The 19,116-nt window shown below is 48.5% G+C and overlaps 1 protein-coding gene across 5 annotated transcripts in view; it reads right to left on the minus strand.

Annotated features, from left to right (window-relative positions):
• Positions 1-18,422, minus strand: part of ZNF536 (zinc finger protein 536) — a 417,289-nt gene extending 398,867 nt beyond the window's left edge. For 3 of the 5 annotated variants that reach the window (XM_036834932.1, XM_036834929.1, XM_036834934.1), the window contains exon 1: positions 17,637-17,713. The gene's annotated coding sequence lies outside the window, so the exon portion shown is untranslated. Of the gene's footprint in view, positions 1-14,260; positions 14,337-17,636; positions 17,714-18,388 lie in introns of those variants that run through there. The other 2 variants (XM_036834930.1, XM_036834931.1) reach the window with 2 other exon arrangements.
• Between the last annotated feature and the right edge of the window lie 694 nt (positions 18,423-19,116).

Genomic DNA, 19,116 nt, shown 5'->3' on the forward strand with positions numbered 1-19,116 from the left:
ACGCAGCTGGCTCTCAGCAGCGACAAAGACCCCGATGAGGGCTCTCCGTGCCCAACGTACTGATGTCAAGGGAGAGGCCGTGGCGGAGACTGCGTGGCCAGCCTCGGACGAGATGGCCCGGGCAGGGGAACGGCTTGAGAGAAGAGGCCTCCATGGCCACAACACAAGCCAGAGGAGACACACTCGACTGAGCAATGCCCCACAAGTGGGAGAAACTTGGCAGTAACACTGACATACTTTCTATCTAGAGACAACCACCCTTCTGAATCTCCATCATGGCAACCTCTTGGTAGTCCGGAGAAAGCCACAGCTGCAGCTTCCATCCCTAACCAGGAACAAAGGGCGCATCATGGCATGACATGACATCGTTCCCAAAGATCATGGATAAACTCCCAAATACATATTTTCCTTTGGGAAAGTAGCAGCCTTTCAAAAAGCATTTGTTAATTGGCCGCCTTTGCAAGCCACTGTTCTAGGTGCTGGAAGGAGAGTCATCAAGGAGCCTGAAGGGGCCCTGGCCTTGGGGAGTCTAGTTCTAGAGGAGGGAGGTAGACAGAATGCATGCTAACACTCGATGCAATCAATTAAGATAAATCCCGTGAAGAAAATAAAATAGGACCATGAGCTAGGAGGTGAGCAATGTGGCGTAGAGGAAGAGGGAAGCCAGGAAAAGCCTCTCTGAAGAGATGGCCTTCGGTGGGGCCTGAGGGATAAGCAGAAGAGACCAGGTGAAGGGTGCAGACGAGAGCGTTCCAGGCAGAGGAAATAGCCACGCCAAAGGCCTCAAGTGTGATCAAGGCTAGAGCGCCCAAGGAACTGAGAGAGGGCCAGGGGGCAGAGCCTAGCGGATGATGGGGAGCAGAGGGGAGATGGGGACAGCAAGGTACGAGGCAAGGCCATGATGGCTCCATCCATCAACGCGAGCTTGTCAAAACCCTCCTCAACTGGATTTTTACCTCCTAGTCAGCTCAGTGGCCTCATTTCAGCTTCAGCCTGTTCTAAATCTTTTAATGTTCTTTATGGGCATTTCCCAAAAGGAAAGAAACACCTGTCTCTTCAAAAAACAAAAACCTCTGGGCAACCCTGAGGCCGGATGGGCACGGCCCTCTTTACCACCGCTCAGGTGGGTCCTATCTCTGCCTCCTCTCTTGGCCAGGTGCTGGTCAAGGTGTTAATTAGCCAGATACCCCCTAGAGGGAGAGGCGTCTGCAGGACACTGACGCTTACGGGGCAGTGAACGATGAGAGCTCTCCCTCGATGCAGCAGTCTGGAAGCCTTTGTCCAAATAGAGGAAAGGTGAGGCCATTGCGGGCAGACATCTGAGTTTTGAAATTCTTCTGTAATTACGGCTTTAGTCAAGAAAATGCACATGAGTTCACAGGATGATAAATATTAGCATGCTTCTCCAAGTTCAAGTGAGTTGTCAATAAGACAATTAAAGCAGCATCAATAATTTGCACTGTATGTTATTATCTGCTAGTCTAAATCCCAGGCTTTTGTGATCTCAGGAAAACAAAGGAGGACAGGCAGTGGTGATACAAATACTTTTTGCACAAGTGAGAGATGTAATTCTGCATTAATATAACAGCACAGGACCTGGGGGGCGGGATGGAGTGTTCTTAAGTGGGGTATGAAAGACGTGGGGTAAGGAAGAATAGACTAGGTGAAAAGGACCGTTACAATGGAAAATTAGCAAGCATGTGTCTAAGGTGGATCAATCACTCATATCACGTGGCCCCAGTCAATAGGAGCCTGAATAAGTGCTAGCATTGACCTTAATCAACTGACAATCGCTACTCGGAAATCAGAAATGCTAGATTCTTCTAAAAGAAGAGGAAGCTACGTGAAACTTTGGGTGAAATTAATGAATGTGAATGAGCATGGCCTTTAAGACTGTGTGTGTGTGGTGGGGTGGATTCGCTGGCGGTCCAGTGGTTAGGACTTGGTGCTTTTCCTGCCGGGGCCCATGGCCAAAAAAGCAAACAAAAAAAGAGTGTGTGTGTGTGTGTGTGTGTGTGTGTGTGTGTGTGTGTGTGTGTGAAGAAAATAAAACAGGACAATGATACACATATACACATACATACATATACATGTATATACATATATACATATATGTGTATATACATATACACACATATACATATATATTCATATACAGATATGCATACATACATATTCATTTATATGAAAACCATATAGTATTGTGCTGAACTGGAATTTGGAATGAACTATCTCTTGAATACAAAGTACATGGCAAAACTTTTTCATTGTTCCCTAAGACAAAAACCTACACAATGCAATCTCTATACATCTGCAGAATCAAAAATCATTTTCCTCCAAAAATAACTTGCAAAGCATTAAATGCACTGGAATGAAAGTAGACATTAAAACTACTATTTGTTGACACTTTGTGATTTAGGATTGAAGAGAGAAGTTTTCTCCAAATTAATGAGCCAGACATAATAGAGCAGTGTCAAAATATTGATTTTATTTTATCCTACCTATTGTTGCCACTCTTCTATTAGTTGGAGAAAAATATAATTTTTTCATTAGAGTTATCATTTGTTATTATTACATTATTTGCTATTCATTATGGAAAAGAAATCTTATGTCACTTTTCAAGATTAATATAGAACAATCACATGGAAAGGCATGACAGAGACCAAAATAAAATACCAAATGCTTCCCAGACAATTTTACTATAGACTGAAATATTTCTTAAAAGGAAGAGGAAGAATTGTTGTTTCAAATTTCATAAAGTATATATAAATTTAGAGCTATATTTATATACTTGGATAAAATATTCCAACTAAAGCTTAGAAATTAAAATGATTATATTCATGCTGATATAGCTTACTTTATAATAATCAAATTGATGAGTGGACAATAGCCAACATATATTCACAGAGCTGAACAGATAAAATTGGGGAATACCACTTACCAAGGTCTGTTCTTTTATTCTAAAGAATTATTTTTTATAGTGCCCTTAAATGTTTTTTCTCGTAATTCATCAGAGATTTTTGCTAAGGAAGGGGAAATATTTAAGCAACTTTTCTGAAAGTGTAATAAGTCATGCATTTGTTTCCATAATTTTTCTTTTGAGGCATTTACATTTTAATATTTTACATCAAAGTTATGATGATGTTAAATACGATATATATGCAGGATGATTTGGAATGTTTACAGTTATTTAATGAAATTTACTTAACCATTTAAAACCAAATGAAGAGAAGAAAAGTTCAGTATCCAAAGAGCCAGGACATACTTCATTTTCCACTAAAAAATTAAATTAAATTTAAAAGTTACCAATGTAATCATGTAAGTAATGAATCAAAAGGACCAGGCATGTAAACGTATACTTTCAGGTTCTATAGCAAAAACTCCTCTTTGGACTTACAGGTGACATAAACAAGTACCTAGCTGTCCTGCCACACTGTCCCTTTCCTGAAAGGGGAAGGTGTTCATGACCCCCAGAATGAGCTGGGAGGTGAGAACCTCCTCAAAAATCCCAAGACACCTGAATCAAGTACAAACTTGAGGTGTCTCCATGGAGGCAGAGGCCCTGTGGTGACGTTGTCCCTCATCACCCCAGCACTCTGCACACTGCCTGACATGGGTGCACACTCAGGAACAAAGGTGGGAAGGGATGGAGGGAAGCATGTAACCACCGTGGCCATGCACAGGGAAGAAACGGGAACTCTGAGATGCTGGTGCAAACTCGAGCTTTACCCTCTCTGCTCTGAGACTGCATGAAGTATAAACAAGTCTAACCAAACAAAGTACAAGAGAACTATGTAGTCAGGGGACACCCCCTAGAGTTGGGGTGGGGGGCAGAGGGGAGCCAGACATCACAGAAGTACTTGTGAATCTCAACAGAACCTAAAATGTAAGAGAGCTTACATAAGTTTTGTCTTTGCAACTAACTTTATATGCACTTCGTGCCTGGCGCAGAGTAGATGTTCAGTGGATATCTGTGGAATGAATGAATGAATTGTATAGAGAGAAGAACGGACGGAGGGTAGGAGGCAAGGGCCACTTGGAAGGAAGATATTGACTTTGGATGGCAGAGAAGGCCACAGCCTCCAGTAGACACCCTTCAACAGAAGTGCCCCTCAACAGGCCGTGCTCACAGCAAACTGAGGGAGTGGCCCCAGCTGGAAGAAGTCTCCTTCCCCAGGTAAAGAAAGAAGACTGCACTGTTCTTTGGGGGAGCAGTACATACCCAGCTGCAGCCACCCTGGCCTTCCTTCTTCTCCTCAACCCATCGAGATCCTTCCAACCTCAGGGCCTTTGCACATGCTGTTCCCTCTGCCTGGAAGTTTTCCCTACCCCTTGCTTTACTGGTTCCTTCTCACCTTTAATCCTCCAAGAACAGCACTGACCACCTAGTTGAAGAGGCACTTCCCCACAGCCCTCTGTCCTCTTCCTTCAGTCTTCATGGTCACAGTGGAAATGATAAATACCGTGTCTCTCTTGTGACTCCCTCTAGAGCTGCAGGAACCATGGATGCCGGGTCCACTGCTGTGTCCCCAGCATCTAGCACAGTGAATATCTGAAGGATGGACAAATCTGAGAGAACAAACTGCAGAGCATGGCGACACTGCCCAGAGTGGTATGAGGGGAGGAGTGTGACAGGAAAGCAGCCCCCGCCCCCTGCCAAGGGCTCTGCTCCACGGCACACTACTCCACCTGAAGAAGAGGAATGAATGGTTCATGAGGCTCAGAAGCCTCAACTCTCCAACTGCTGTATGTGTTCTAGAAAATCCCACTTCCAGAGAAGGTCCAGGCCAGGTGTCCCAGAGCCCACCAGTCACAGGCACAGGTCCATTCAGAGAAAGCCCAGCAATGCCATCTACCAGCTACGTGACCCTGGGCAAGTCACACTATGTGGATATGCCTCAAAAAGCAGAGTGTTCTAAGGATTAAATCAAATGATATCTTGCATTTTAAAGCCCAAGGTCACCTATGTAATAAGCACTCAATAAATGCTAGATGTTTATTTACAGGACCTGATCTTGGTTTCAAATTCCCTGCAGGAAGGTGGGATCTTTTTTCTTAATATAACATCACTAGGGTACTTTCCAAGGATGACTGACATGTTGATTTTGTCGTAGATTCAGGATCCCCTCCAGTGAGGAACAGCCAACCCAGAATTCCACCCTTTCCCCTGTAGGAAAAAGTAAAGGAGTTATGTTCAACTCCCCACCTCTGTCTTGGGTGACTCATCTTGAATGCAATGGCCACAAGTTCAACTCATTAATTTTATACTTCGTGCGCAAGCATTTGGCTCCCTTGAAATCAGCTAGTGAGTGTATTCAAGTATGCAAATTAGGTGAGCCTCTGATACATGTGTGTGTGTGTGTTAGATCTGGAACCTGGATCCTAAAGCATCATCTTCACTGCCTGCACTTGTGCTTTTGTCCTGGTATAACAGCCCCAAAAGTGATTCTGCTCTCCTTCACACCACTAATCTGCCTAGGACACAGAATACATTTAGTACATATTTTTTAAAAGATTGAGTGAATGAATGAATGAACGAATGAATGAATGACAGCAGTGTCTCCTTGGGACCTTTGGCTTGGGTTCAGGGCAAAGATGAAGAGCAAGGCCCACCAAGATTCCCACAACCAGTGTGTGGTATGGGGTGTGTGTGTGTGTGTGTGTGTGTGTGTGTGTGTGTGTGTGTGTGTGTGTGTGTGTGTGTGTGTGTGTGTCCTGGAAACACAGTGTTAACATTTGATGGACTGGAATGAGCATGTTTGTTTAGTAAATACTTAAACCCTACCCCCCCTCCCCCCGGCCATACCCTTGCACGAACTCAGCTGACCCTTTAAAATGCATCTTCTGAAACATATAGGAAATCAATCAGCTGATACTTATTGATCCCCAGGTAAATAACTCCAAAGACCAGCCAGGGAAACAAAGGAGGAATGACGCTTCACCAGGCTCTGCAAATGATTGATGGCTATAGTTTGGGGTAGGGTTTTCACTCCTAAAATATTTAACAAAATGTATAATACAAGTAATAATATTAGCTGGCCATTTGTAGAATAGCTGGTCTCTGGGATCATTAATTAATCATTTTCTCTTTTAATCCTGATGACTCAGTTAGGGAGGAAAAATTATTCCAATTCTACCGATGAGAAAACTGAGGCTTAAAGACAGAAAATGCCCTGCTCTCAAACAGCTTGTAAGTGGTGGAGCTGGGTGTTGAGCCTGGTCCCATTTGACTGGTCCTGAGCTCTTTATCACTATGTTACACTGCTTAAAAACAAAAACAAAAAAAATGCTTCTGGCTCTTCCTCATTTACAAACTTGATGTTTCCAGCTCAATGAAATAAGCATTTTAATCATGAAATGAAGGAGGGAACATCCCTAAAAGTTAAATAATGCAAAAAAACGAACTTATAGATATTGATATATCAAGCAAAGCATGTACTATGTAACCACTGCAAAAATTTAATTAGCAAATAAAATGCACACAAAGAATTCCCCCATAAACACTCCTTCTGGAGCAATGATACAGTAAATAGAAAGGAGCACAAAGTTTCCTTGTGTTAACCTAAGGGTTAACAGTTGGCTGATGATAGAAACTAATCAAAGGAGGGGCCCCCAGCTCCCCAGTGCAGCAACAATTCGATTCGCCTGCCTTCGAGATGGAGGTGGGCAAGCACAAATATCTGCACATTTAAGCACAAATTATCATATCAGAATTCTCATTGAATTCTGCTCAGCCCTGATTCCTGGAGAAATAAGTGCTCCATCCCCAGCCTCCCCAGGTTGCTGGGCCCCTTCACAATGACCTCCACAGGAGGCCAGCCTCTAGCAGAAGTGAGTCAAAGAGACGGATTCTAACTGGAGAGTCTGTCCCAAGGAATGAAGCAGCTGGAAACCACTCCTTCTTTAGATCAATGAACAAATTATTTTATTGAAGGTGGTATTTGGAGATCACACACAAAAATTACATGATTTTTATCGGAGCAATATTATCATGCAAAGGGAGAGAAAGTTTTCAGAACAGCAGACCCCCGTTGTCCCCAAGATCCACACATGGGCCTGGTGTTTGTCACCTGAGCAGCCAGGCTCCTGAAAAAAACATCTCACACGGATCTAGCTCCTGTCAACCTTTTGAGACGGGGGGAAAATGTGAGGATCAAGTTGCTGGTATCACTGAGATAAAAGGGCGGCATGTCAAAATGCAGCCAGTTCTTCCGGGAGGGTTTTGAAAATGGTACGTACTCTAATATCTGCAGTATATTACTTGACCTCACCAGACAGCCATCGCTAAAGAATAAACATGTCAACAGGCACGGCATGCACAGACCCCCAAAAGACAGGCATATCACCACTCGTTACATCACAGAAGCATTGTCACGGGAAATGCCAATCAGATGACCAGATCCTGGATAAGCCCATCATTTGTCACGCACTTAGAAAGCCACTGTGTCTTCCTTGGGGTGGCAGCAGTTATTAAAGGGGAAACTGCCACCTTACAGCCTTAATCAATACGTTTTTAGATGATTTAAATGTTCGTATCATCTTACCTGTATTTCTTCTGCCTCCAAAATATGTTAGATGAGAATTTTAAATGGGACTAAAATTCTGACGGCCCCACCACCACCAAACTTCAACAAAGGCTTTTTTAACATACTTTCAGAATTCATGTGCAAAGGGTGAAACAGCTGAAAAGGAGGAAACAGGCGGGGGGGGGGTGGGGGGGAGGAATGAAACAAAACAAAACAAAAAACACACAGAAAATAGATATTAAGTTGTCAAATCAATGATCTCAGAAAAGAATTGCAGACAGGGTGTCTGGTGTTTTGCTTCAGAAATGGTGCCTCCGAAGTCCACAAGAGCTCCTGGCAGGGCTGGGCTTCCGATGGCTCAGGGTGGCCGGGAGGACTCGGGGAGGAGACCTAGTGGCTGTGGGGACCAGCACAGAGGCAGCCCTCCACCATCAGGGAAGTTTCGGCTGCACAGATTATATCCTTTCATGTCGGCATGTGGCTGCTTTTCTCCCTCCCTGCATTCCCACATTCTGCACTTTTCCACCTTTTGAACTCTTCTTGGGCTATTGGGGCGGGATTGCCACCCACCAGCACGGACCCTCTTTCAGGTGGAAAACATTTGTGAATAAAGTTTCTCAGATGCTGCGGGAATCCCGCACTGAGTTTAACTGCCGGATCCAGCCATGTTTCATCACTGAGATGCTCTCTGCTCAGTGCAAATGTAAGGCTGCTGAAATAGCCGCTTGGCATCAATAGATTACAACCCCCAAACCGCGAGCCCTGGCCGAGGATGCAAAATAATTAAAGCACTTTAGCTGTAATTTCGATAAGATTTCCCACCCCCTTCAATAGGCTTCATGGAAATGACAGCCTTTCTGTAATAATTTGGAAGGCTTTGCCTGACTTGACTTTAATAGATTTTAATAGAGAATTTTAAAAATTTTTAAAAGAACAAAAAACATGTTTGTGCCACTTTTTTCTCTAGCCAATAAGGAATAAGTGTTTCCAGATATTCTGAAAGATAAAATTAAATAACCAAGCTATTCAAAGAGATTAAATTCCATATATAATATCTATGTGGCCTGTGATCTGTTTGCTTCTCTATAGTTGATGCAGTTTAGCTGATACAGTTTCCAAATATTTTCTCCTTCTTGAAAACAAATTTACAACAATGCATATGTTCTCCAAGTAGCAAGTTCTGGTTTACATTTTTAACTTTCATGTGAAAGGCGAGTCGCTGTGACAGGGAAGGATGATTGCGTTCACAGCCCTCTCCGAGTACTGCCTGGGGAAGCAGGGGCGCAGGCAAGGGCAGCAGTGTGAGCTCCCAGGCTAATGAGGCTGGCTTCAAATCCTGGCTCCGCCATGCTGGAGCTTGTGGGTGCAACAAGTTGCCACAACTCTCAGTTTGCCCACTGGTGAAACTGCACCAAGGGATGCCCTTCACTGTGTTGTTAAAAGGACTATATAAGACCATGCATCCAAGGTGCAGAGTGCAGGCACCCAACAGCAGCCATTGCAGGTGTCGATGTTCTCGCCACCTCTACACGCCTACACAGAGGTGCCCCAGACCTTGCCTCCTCAGGTACTTGGAAACTACAGGCATAAATATTCACTGAGAACCCTACGATCTAGCCCTTCCATGAGCCAAAATCCCATCCAAATCTACAGGAATTATTTTGGAACCTCAGACGTGCAAGTGAGAACATCATTGTAATTAAGGCTGTATGGGCATTTCTGTGATTAATCTCAATGTTAGGGACTCTGTGGGTTGGCTTTTACAACCTAAAGAGGGTTACTTCATCCTGTCTATGTGTATGGGTGAACGTGTATTTGATAACAAAAAACCAAAGGCTAAAAGATCGTGAAGGGGGATGATGGTTCCAAATGGATGGACAGGGTGAGATGTGGAATGAAGCCCTGGGGAGCTGACAGACCAGCCTCCGGGCTAAAGAACTAGCTGGCAGAGAGAGAGCGAGAGAAGGAGAGAGAGAGAGGGCAATAGACAAGCCTACCTCAGTAATCAAAGACCAGCTAAACACAGTACAGGTAATCAAAGCTGTAATGCCTTGATATAAAACTTTCAGGTTAATGTCAGCTCAAGCCTACGGTGATCATTTTTCCTGTGTCAAAATGGCACAATTTTCTCACTGTAAAACTACAGAGTAAGAATAGGTAGGTAGAGGAGGGGGGACCCTACAAACTGATCTTCCTTCCTGCATCTCCCAATGCCTTCGAAGCATCTGAATGACCTTCCTGTCACTACCCATCTGGAGGCCCCACCTGGAGGTCTGTGTCCCTCAAAAAGGACTTGTTCTGGATGCCCAGACCTTCTCTACCTGGTGTCAGGAGGCTGTGGATGAGCTGGTCGGGTCAATGATGGAATCTCAGAGGTTTTGCAGTGAGTGTGCTCCCAGGAAGGGCAGCTGGCCACGGATCAAGGGAGGTGTTCTGAGCAGGAGAGGGATTGAGTGTGCCAACTCCAGAGGCAGACTGGATGGGCTCTGAACCTGGACCCTCCACTCCCCTCTCTCAGTGTCTGAGATTCCCTTCCTGAAATTTGGGACAAATATAGTACCTGCTCATAGAGGGGTTGGTTGTAAGGATTAAACAAGTCGAGTGCTTAGAACCCATGCCTACCGCGTAGTAAGTGCACAAAAATAAGCCACTGTCATCATCCTGCCAGCAGGATGCCCAGCCTCAACTCGGAGCCTGAGAACTGTTGCTTTCCACTTCTTGGTTTGCGTATCACAGTCAGGGAGCCCAGAAACACATTCTCACTGGCAGGGCCATTTTCAGTGTGTAATTGATATAAAAACAGTCAAAGTCGAGCCCCACGTCTCCTCTCCAGATACCCTCCACCCAGGTATTCTTCTACTATGGACATTCTCCCTCCTCTTGGACCCCCTAGGTCTGCCCCCATTTGGTAGAGGCAGGCCCTGGTGTCTCAGGGCACTAGGACATGTGTGTCTCCCCACCAGCCTGTGTACTCCCAGGGGGTCAGACCTCCCTGGCACATAGAAGGTGTGGGAAATGAGCCTGATTTTCCCCCAGGGGATGTATGGAAATGTCTGGAGACACGTTTGATTGTCACAACTCAGGGGAGCTACTGGCATCTAGTGGGTAGAGGTCGGGGATGTTGCTAAACATCCTACAACACACAGGACAGACTCTACAACAAATGGGTAACATCCCTAGTGTCACAGTTGAGAAACCCTGGTCTAGAGAAACAATGTTCAGGCTAGTCTGGCAAGTTCCACCAAAGGCCTCACCTGGATCTTGTCTCTTAGGGCAGATAAACCTGACCTCCAGCATACTCAGAGGCTGTGAAAAGCCAAGTGCTCAATGCCCTCTGTAGTAGCAAAAACTCCAATATAAGAGAAACCAAAGATCTACAATGATTTTTTAAAGGGAAAGTTGAGCGGGTGGTATCCTCAAGCAGCCAACAGAGCCCACAAAACCAGCCCTGATCTCTGCACGACGAAGCCCAGTGGCAGATGGTCAACAGAAGCCTGATGATGGCATAACTGGTCGGGAAGTCCCCACTCCCACGCAGGCACTGCTGGTGCCCAAGCCAGGTGGCTTGCTGAGTGGCCCACCTTCGTGAGGTGGCTTCCATCCATGTCTGCCTTCACTGGGGGGCGGGGGAAATATATATATATATATATGATCTAGGAAAGGTGACCTGCATTCTTTAGGGTCCATCTTCTGAGTATATATGTCCCCCTCCACTTTGTGATTCCTTCAGCTCCTTTAGCCCCGACCCCTCCACTGTGCACATACACTGACAAACTCACTAATCTACCCTGGGTAGTGCACTCTGAGTAAATAGGAAATCATCTCCTAACAGCTGCTTCTAGCAGGAACACCCTCCCCAGCACATGCGCACACGTGCACAAGCGTCATACACTCTCACACGCTCACACACACACTAGCATCACCACAATCAAGACCCTGGTGGGCCACTCCCTCCCTGGCTTAGCTCGATTTGACTGCACGCATGACTCCCTAGCTTAGCTTGGCTCTCACCCTCTAAGGGCACTCAATGCCACCAAGCGTGGCCCAGACAATCCAGGCCTGAGCAATCAACCCTCTCCTTGATAAAAGGCCTCTCTCTCAACAACTCCCAGCCAGGTACCACACAACCAGGTAAAACACACAGTGAGCCCCAGCAGCCAGACCCTCCATCCCCATCTTGCCCTGGGACTGCTCCTTTCCCTCCAGTCCCTCTGCTGTCCTACCATGGCACGTCCTGGAAGGGGGCACGTCCTGGAAGGGGACACGTCCTGGAGGGGGCAGGCCAGTGTGCATGGCAGGCACGGTTTCACCAAGAAAGCTCCTCAGCTCACAAGCTCCTACTAGCAAAGATGAGTCTCTCCCATGTCAGTGAACTTGTATTTTGCTTTTAGACTCCAAAACCCAGCTTTCACAGCCTGGGAGATGGCATCAGGTCACCTGACTGCCAGCATCCTTCCAGCCCAAATCTGTCTCATCTGGAGACAGGATGAAGCAGGGCTGAGCACTCTCACCTGCTCTGGGTCCTGGCAGAGGTTTTGTGGGGGACTCCTGTCCTCAGCGTGGACAAAAGCCGACCTACAAAAAGCTCACTTCTGTTTTTAAACTTGCGTCAAGTCTCACTTTAAATAATGCTGAGAACAAAATGCAAGCTGATATTTCAGCTTACTTAAAAGGCTTATTAAAAACACTAAATCCAAAGACGTTAAAAAGCTATAATTCTCCTCATTCAAACTGGAAAAATAAATCTATTTGCTTTCTTCTTTTATGATCCTCTTCTTTAAAAAAAAAAAAAAAAAAAAAAAAAACTAAGTTCATCTATATTCTCATGAGCATCATTGCTGTCTTTCTTCCCTCCATTCAAGGCACTTTAAAAACACCTGTGCCATTCACAGCCAACTTTTGAGCAAAAGGCAACCACGTTTGGGGAAGGTTTTTTAACTCTGATTTCCTTACTCCAGAGATAAGCTCCTCTTGCTCAAAACTGAGACAGAGTTCAGAGTTCGTTTGAATGGGCTCGTGGATTTTATAGGTCTGATCTGACGAAAATTTCTTTGGTTACCTAAGGCAGAGCAGACAACCTAATCCATCAGCTTTTCGGGGCTCAGCAGGCAAATGATTCCACATTTCAGCATCGCCTTCAGCGCCCAGTGGGCAACTGTGGTTAGTAGGGCTGCACTTCCTGGCCACCTCCCTGTCCTCTCCCATAATGGAGGTTACTGGCCTCTGGCTTGAACCAGAGCAGTGTGACTGTCGCTCCCCATCCCGCCCTGTGTCTTCCATGAAGACAGCCCCAGCCAGCACTTAACTTGCTGAGTTGTGAGATCTCAAGCCTGCTCAGAAGTTAAGCACTCCAGGCACAGACCAAGAAGGGTTTTCAGAGCAGTGGTCCAAGAGAATGCAAATTTATTGAAAGCGCTTTCTCCAGGTTTTCCATAATTACCATTTATGTCTCCAGGAACTGTTTCCCTGAACCCAGTTTAGGGTGAAAGCATTTTAGAGACTTTCTCTGCAGATGACATATGAGGTACTAACCTTTTTTCATATGCCCAGATGTTAAGTTCATTTTCATCACATTTATGTAAATTTCATTTGAACAGTAAATCAAAAGAAATCTTAAATCACTGTACACTATTTAAAAATCCACACTAAATCCGGTTTACTTGCAGTGATGTTAACATAAAGTCACGGTTAAGGGACTGAAGGTAGGAAGCAGATGTCACAATCCCTTCTTCCATGCAATGGCCCCAGAGAGACCCAGGGTCCCAGCAATCCGTCAGATCCAAATGTCTCTGTCTGGTCACAACTGGATTCAAGTGTTACTAGCTTAAGGGTATTCTGTAAATCGAAGCCTTCTAAAAGTTTCCCAAACTTTGGGAAAACAGGGGTCCCTCAGTCTAGGGACCTGCCATCCATATTAGTGTCTGGACTCAGGCACTGCAAAGTTCAAAGGCAGGAGCCCAGTAGTGGACCTCTGGCAGCTCGCTCCCTCCTCAGTGGCGGAAAAAGTTAATTCCTAGGGCTCTGCAGGCCTGCATTTGTCAAAGCCCTGGACGTCAGTGCTATCATTACCAAGCAAATCAGCCAGGCGGTTAATGGTGGAATCAGGAGACATTTGCACTCCACTATCAGAATGACATCATAACTAAGGCAGCCTTCAGCCAGAAGCCCTAGGCTCTCCCTAAGCAGAGGCCAGAAGGTTGCCCGCTGCCCCCCTGCGACTCCCCAGGCCAAAGCTGAGTCCCCTGCCCCTTCCAGTCAGGCTGGTGGGTCCAGCTGCCAGCAAGTTCCCTAGCAAACAGAAAGTAGGGTTACAGTTTTCTCCCAAGAAAATCGACTTTCCCCCCAGGTTCTGAACACTGTAAATAATAATAATACATGATTATGTATTTTTAATTTGAGGTACTATAAAATCACTTTCCTGGACAGGCCAGGGTTGGTATTTTATGAATACAGCTACATTTTGGTTATAGAATTTATGGCATTTCCAACAGAACTGTCAATCTCTCGGTGACTCTGTCTTTAGCAAAGAAGCCCTGCACTCTCTCCTTCAAGCACTAGAAATAAATGATGCTGGAGAAATGGGGGGGCGGGGAGGCAGCTAAGGGAGAAGCCCTTTCCGCTCTTGTTGTGCCTGTTTTTCTTTCTTTTTAAAGCACAGCCGATCACACACACACACACACACACACACACACACACACACACACACACACACACACACACCCAGAGACACAAACCTTAGAATAATGGGGGAGGCATTTGGCGACGAGCTGCATTCGCACCGCGACGCGAGATGCAGCCGGCCCGGTTCGCTCTCTCGCTCGCAGCTCTGCCCTCCACAGCGGCGGGGACCGACAACACGCCCGGACCCGAGAATGCCCAACTCCACCGTGCCCCAAAGATCGCCTCCCGAGTCTCGCTACAGGTACACGCGTGGTCCAAACACCTCACCTGGCGCGAAAACTCGGGAGACAGAGGGAAAAAAAAGTTGTGCGAGCTGCCAGCCTGGAGCGCCGGAGCCCGCGGCTGCAGTCCTACCGCCAGCAAGCAGCCCTCGGCCGAGGCCCGCCCGGCAGCGCGCGGCGTCCGGGCACCTCGCTCGCCTGCTGTGCGCGCTAACCTCGGGGCGCACCGAGGCCACGGCAGGGCACTTACTTGGCACTCGCTTTTGAGCGTGCAGGTCGTCGCAGTTTTCACTTGGGTTTTCAAACAAGTTTCAGGGAGGGAGAATGAGGGGGGGAAAAAAGAAAGAAAGAAAGAGAAAAAAAAAAGATCCAATTATGCAAATGGGCTCCGGACTGGGAGGCGCGCGTCGGGTCTGACGCCGCTACTGTACGAGTTCTCGGAGCAGCCCCAGGCCGGGCAGATTTATGGGGGCGCGTCACGGCTACGCCAGGTCCCGCCGCCGGAGCATCTCGAAGTTAATTAAAGCGGTAATGTCCACTTTCCCGGCGACCCTCCGTCAGCGGGTTTACTGTTTCACCATCCAACCCGACCCGGGCGGGGGCGGGGGCGCTCTCCCCGCGCCTCTCTTCCTTCCCTCTTCTTGCTCCCCCTCTTTTTCCTTTCTTTCGTCTCTTTAAGTCGCCTGCCTTCCACTCAGTGAACAATGAACAAAGATGTGAGTGATGGGAAAAGATCGCCCCCTCCCAACCCCAGCAGTGAGCAAAGCCGGTCTTAAAGTAAAAATCCAGTTGCTAATATCAAACTGGGAAAGAAATCAGAGCGTTCCCAGTCTAACCACCCCCCCCCATACACACACGCACGCACGCACGCTCACCCCACCCCAAGTTCACCTAAGCCTTGGCTGGGGGCGGGGGCGCAAGGCCAGGGCTCCAGGGTCTGCCCGACGCGCCCGGGACACCGCGGACAACGAACACCGGGGGTGGCGAGAACTCGGACCCAGCCCGCTTCTCGCGCCCCTCCCCGCCTGCCCTCCCCCCAACCCCCTCCATGCGCCTACACCGGCAGCCTGGCCCCGCGGCCCGCTCGGGCTGCCCGGCGGCCGGATGCGCTCAGCAAACGCGGCCCCTGTCGGATTTCTGCTAAACTGCACAGCGGCGGCGGCTGTCGGGAGAAGGCGCAGGAGCAGCCGAGGCCGGCACCGCGCGCGCGCTCACCCCTCCCGCCCCACTGCCCCTACCCGCGGCCGGTCTGCCGCCCGCTCCCACCCGCCTGAACCCCCGCGCGCCCACCCGCGCCGGCGGACCCTGCGGGCGCCCGGACCCGCAGTCCAGGACGCCGCGCAGCCGCCGTATTTTCTGCTAAAGTGAAAACGAAGGCGGCTGACAAATCACGTCTCCTGTGAGGCACTCGTTAGACATAACAATATCCAGCAAACAAAACCCAGCCGTGGCTGCGACCGGCGCGCGGGGCTGGTACCCCGCCCTGCCCCTCTTCGCCCCCCGCTCTTTGCTCCGGCCTCCACGGTCCCCAACCCATCCCCAAACGATCGTCCGACCCTCTACCTAACTCGGGGTTTGTGTGCATGTTCGCCGAGAGGCAGACAGTCGGAACGTTCACAATACAGAAGTGAAAAAAGGAGGGGGGGGCGGGAGACAACTTTCCACCTGTCCCCAAAGAAAGCCCTGCAGGAGTTTCCTCAGAAGAGTGGGGTGGGGACAGATCTCTGCCCCTAATCAATCCCCTTTTCTTTCTTTTTCCTAACTTCCCGGCGCCTGCGTTTCCACCTTCCACTTCACATACATCCATCTATATAGAGATATCTATCTTTTAAATTATTTGCAAAACTGCAACAGATGGGCGCGTCGAGATCTGGGCACTTTCCTACTCATCATCAAAGAAAACCTCCCCCCCCCTTTTTTTTTTTTTTGGCCTAAAATACATCCCGGTCCCACCTACGACTGTTTTCCTCAATTCTTCATCTTCAAAAAATAATGTCTTGAAGCAAACAGAAAGGTTTATCAGCAAAGAACATTTTCCCCCCAGTCATACATCTGGCCTGGAGCTTCCGTTGCCCCAAACTGCACTCTTGCCAGACGCCCCCAACCCTCTGTCTCCCCGCCTTCCTGAGGCCCCACGCCCGCACTCCCTCGCTCTGATTGGCCTCATTTCTTCCAGCCCAGGGCTGGCCGGCTCAGTTCTCTCCATAACCTGTTACTTATTTATTTCTTTATTTTTATCTTTGGCCCCCGGCTTGGCCCCAGGGCCTGGGCTAGGCTGGGGTAGTGCTGCGGGCGCCGCCTGCACAGGCAGGCGCCACGGCCTTTCCTGGGGTCGCGGGTTCGGACCCTGGCATCCCGGCCCCACCGAGCCCCCGGCCTTGGCCTCGCCCGGCTCCCCGGGCACAGGAGGCCAATGAAAACACAAAATGGCAGGTCTCAGCGGCCCTTGGCGCCCGCGAGTTTGACACACTGTAAGCATCAGCTAACTTTGATTAAAAAAATTACAAATTACCCTCTCTCCCCCCGGCGGCGGGGCCGGAATTCCGCAGCGAGCCGCGAAGGAAGAAAGGGAACGAGGGGCGCCCGATTCTCAGGCAGAGGAGAAAATGGGGAAAGTCACTTGAGCAGAAGTTTCTGCGGCCCCAGCCTCCCCGTCTCCATACGACTCCCCCCACCCCCCAGACCCTTTTGAAAGTTTCCCGGGTCCGAGAGCGACTCGCGGGCCGCGCGCGAGTGGGGGGCGCGGGCTGGGCCCGGAGCGGGGCGCGGGGTCCCGCTGGCACGGCCGGCGCGAGGCCCGGCGGCTCCTTTTCAAAGTAACGGTCCCGGGACCGCGGGCGGGGGAGGCGGCGGCCCAGGCGCGGGTCCCGCTCGCCGCCGAAGTTCTCTAGCGCCATTCGATGCCGGGCCGCCGCCGCTTTCTCGGTTTCTTCCTCTTTTTTTCCCCCCTGCTGACAGCTTCTCTCGCCAACGTCACAGCCACGGATATTTAATTAGACCGTATTTTTTAATCGCGATGGGGCGAGAAGGAACCCGGCGGCAGGCCTCGCGGAGATGGGGAGGGGGAGGGGATGGGGGCCCACGCCAAGAGTCCAAACTCACTTTGCCACCTCCCGGATGCCGGGGCCCCCCCCCCGCCGCGCCCTCCCCGCCCCCCACCCCACCCCCGCGCCGCGCCCCGAGACCCCCCCACCTTTGTTTTCCTTACCTTAAACACTGAAACGCGGGCGTCGGGAGCAAACTCGGGCACGTAAACGGAGCGTTGTAAAAGATTGTGTTCAATGAATAATGAAACATGTCCACATGATTGACTTGATCATTTTCCGGGGCTGAGGGGGGACGGGCGCCCTGCTCGCGCGCCTCGCTCGCCCACTCGGCAGAGCCCTGCGAACTGTTCCCAGCCCAGCCGGGGCAGGGCGGGCTCGATTTTCGTCTGCCTCTTTTCAGAATCGCCCCGTTCATTGATACTCATCACCCAACCCCAGCAGACATCCCCATCCCCGGCTCGGCCTCCCCCTATCTGGTAGGTGAAATGCATTGTACCATTAAAAACGCTCTCCATTGTCGCCCTGGCATAATTCACAGCAACTAGATAGGTCTTGCGGCATTTAGCTTTGATGAGCCAGAGACTGAACCCTTGATATAATAATCTACAAAGAATGGTGTGTGATCGTCCATTTTTTCTCTCTGTCTAGCAACTAAGAAACCATTTAACACAGCGCAGCTTGCTTCTGACCTTGAGCTCATGTAAACACACTTATTAAAATCTATCTATTCTCCAAGAGCTACATTCTGATTGTCAGACTCGTTACTGAGACATATATCAGCCCCTTCGCTTGTCACTACTTTGCATTCCTGCCTTTGACTAAAGAATTTTTTATCCAGCCGAGAGGGAGAGATTGCCACGGAGGGAGAGAAGAGAGAGACGGAAAAGGGGAGAGGAAAAAGCGTAATTCTTACCTGCTCCTGAAACTATTTAAAGTCTGTTTCTTTTCTGGGGGGGAAAAAAAAAACTCCCGGGTGAATCTCGGTGGACAGCGGGACGCGGAGAATCAGTCACAGCCCGGGCGTTTAAGGGAGTCATCAGCGATCAAATGACGTTGATCCGCGCTGTAACCTTGTGGCGTATTTAATGTAAATAAGGCAGTTATGTTGCCAATCGCCGCGATACAAACACGGAGAGGTCCTCAGCCTCGCCTCCCGCGCCTGCCATTAGAGGCGACTTTATTTACAGACACTATTTAGGAGATCATGATAATTCTAAAACAATACTAGTGCCAAATGATTATGAAAATATGATTTTAATTAATCACGTAGTAGGCAAGGAAATTAGCATACGGTAATTAAACTTCGAGAAAAACGTCACGCAGGTTCTCTGCCTTATGGGTCCAGAATAATCAACACGCGGTGGGCTCCAGGACTTAATTATCAAACAAAATAACTTTTTTAAGGCAACTTTGCAAATGCTGGTCCTCAAGGCAAACGCTTTGGTAAATAATATAAGGCGAGGTAACAAGGTAAAGATGTGACTGATGCTTGAGGTTGGGTTTCCATGAAGCAAGGAAGAGGGGGAAGAAGGGGGAAAAAGCTGAATAATGCAATTATGGATTCTCTGTCCTAGAGTTGACAAAAGCTGGTGCCTCAAAAGCCTCTTTGTTATGGGATTATATAATGATCCTGGTGTCATT

Source organism: Balaenoptera musculus, chromosome 19, assembly GCF_009873245.2.
Source record: "Balaenoptera musculus isolate JJ_BM4_2016_0621 chromosome 19, mBalMus1.pri.v3, whole genome shotgun sequence".
NCBI lineage: Eukaryota > Metazoa > Chordata > Mammalia > Artiodactyla > Balaenopteridae > Balaenoptera > Balaenoptera musculus.